We start from the raw sequence: 2,548 nt of genomic DNA, 5'->3' as shown, positions 1-2,548 counted from the left end.
AGAGTTGTAGCTTTTGGGTCTGAGAAGGTCAGTGAAATCCCCTCAGGATTTATCCTGAGATCCTGTACCTCAGACTGTAGAACCTTTGTCAGTGTCAGCCACATGGATGAGTCACAGCCATTGCTTGGCCAATGTGCTCTCTGTGAAAGCCTGAGAGAATGTTTTCTCTCCATGTGACTCTCCTTAGGCACACTCTACATCATCGATCACTTTCCTCTGTGGCCCCATAATCTCCTTGATCAGAAAATTTGGGACTAACTAATCATGAGAGGGAAAGGACAAGAGCTAGGAAACATGACAATGTCAAGCCATACAGTTATATGTAGAAGATGAGCAAGGCAATGATCCTGAGACTCCCCAGAAGATTTTTGAATCTAGCAGTTAATTGGAAAGATTCTCACCTTGACTAACTATATATACTGATACCTATAAACTAAGCAACTGCTCTGCAGATGGTAATTTGTAATAGTAGTTTCATGTTTGGAGTGCCTGTCATTCTGGTCTTTTGCATACAGGCTGCTTGTCATGACATGCCAGTTGCTGCTGTGCTGTCTCTCGGGTAGAAGGTTGTTCCATAAGAAGGGGGTGGTGAATGAAAGCAAGAGCAGGAAAAGGAATATTGTGGGACTGTCCTGCTTCAAGGTTGTATATGGTTAGTTTTTTTGACTTATGTGTAAACATAAGAAGTATATAATTCTTTATGCCTATTTTTAAAATATATTCTAATTTTTAAATTTTTTTTTGTCGTAGGGACTTAAAGTTCAACATATCAATTCCTGATGAAAAATACCTGTTCCATAGTATGCCTAAGATGTTTGATATTCAGACAGATAGTGAGGTTAAGCTTAACAACCTAAGTTGTATGGTAATAACAAAAAGCTTGTCTTCTGTATGGTTAACAACCTAAGTTTGCAGACCGAATTAGAGAAAAAGGAGGGCTGCAAGTAAAGTCAACTTTTTGGCCCTAGCCTTCCAAGGTCAATTAAGACTCAGGACATATGAGAACTTGTACTGTTGCATCATGTAACTCGGTTGCTTTCCCATTTGATACTGGATTGAATCAGTTTTACCTGAGCAATGGTGCTTGTAATCCCATTGGTTGACCATAGTTTTGTCCCACCTGCCCACCTAAGTGAGTTCTCATTCTCTCCACCTTAGCCCCGCATGGTTTTACACTATAAAAATCCCTGGAAGAGACAGCTTCCCAGGGGAACTACCTGCTCGGCCCCCTCCTCTTGTCCCTCTCTTGGGACAGGAGCTTTCTTTCTCTCAATAAATGTATTCTGCTAAAAAAAAAAAAAGAAGAAAAGACTAAGTGTGTAAGAAACTAGACTACTTAAAGGACTGAAAGAAAAGAAAAAAACAGATCTGTCCTTTTTGACTTTTATACTTAGCAAACACACCTTTGAAAACTAAAAGTAAAATATTTTCCAGTTATACAAACTAGAAATAGTCTAACACCTTCAGACGTAGCATATAGGAAATAATAAAAAGCATAATTCAGAAGGCAAGAAAAGTTGCTGTATGCTCCTGGATGAAGAATAAAGAGCTTTCAAAATGATAGTTATGCAGGACTATGTAAAATATATTAGATGAACCCATTTAAAAGGTCATTAAAGATTTCTATGAAACAGTATCAATGTTTCAAACATAATGTCGGATTATACACATTTTTTCGTGTGTGTGTGTGTGTGTGTGTGTGTGTGTGTGTGTATAAAAGATAGGGACGAAGTAATATAAAGTCAATGGAAAGTGGAAATAAACTTTTTAAAGTTTCTAATACTAGGAGAAAATGTCATACCATGTCTTTTAAGTAGATTGTAAGTCAAATATACAGTATAAATCTTAAAATAAAAATTAAGATTAAGCAATATTCAGAAAATTAAATACTAATTAATTAAAAATTAATGTTTCAAAACAATTGAACTAAGAAAAAGTTTTCATGATAGTAAAGAATTACTAAGAATAAAACAAGATAAATACTGGTATGAAAAATAAATGACCAGCACTTCTAACAGTTTGGGGCTAGGATATCTCACAAAGTTCTAATGTGTTGTAGACATGGATAATGTCCATTACACTTACTGATGTCCAGGTGTCACTTGTGGGACTGAGCCACTGATATTTCTTTGATATCCACCCTGTAGACCCAGACAGAATCATGACCCATAGGTGCAGGAGAAATCCATTTGTAGAGTATGCTGATGAAAATATCTTGCTGCTGTATACAAAAGAATAACAGAAAGACTGCTTTTGTATACCTTTTATTCTCCTGTGTTTAATTGTTTGCCCTATTTGGTGGGTGCTTTTCATTCTCATTCATGGAGTTGTGGTCATTCTCCTCCCTCTCTAGAACATCATTTAGTAGTCTGTGTAGGCTTGGCTTTGTCATCATGAAATTCTTTAGTTGTTCTTTGTCATGGAAGTACTTCACTTCTCCATTATACTTGAAAGAGAGTTTTGCAGGGTATATCAGTCTGGGTGTGGTTTTAATTGGGTTGATGTTATTTGGAGTTCTGTATGCTTCAGTTACCTGAATGTCAGAATG

Source organism: Octodon degus, unplaced genomic scaffold, assembly GCF_000260255.1.
Source record: "Octodon degus isolate 3935 unplaced genomic scaffold, OctDeg1.0 scaffold00118, whole genome shotgun sequence".
NCBI lineage: Eukaryota > Metazoa > Chordata > Mammalia > Rodentia > Octodontidae > Octodon > Octodon degus.
The sequence above is the reverse complement of the archived record's forward strand: the minus strand, read 5'-3'. Positions refer to the sequence as shown.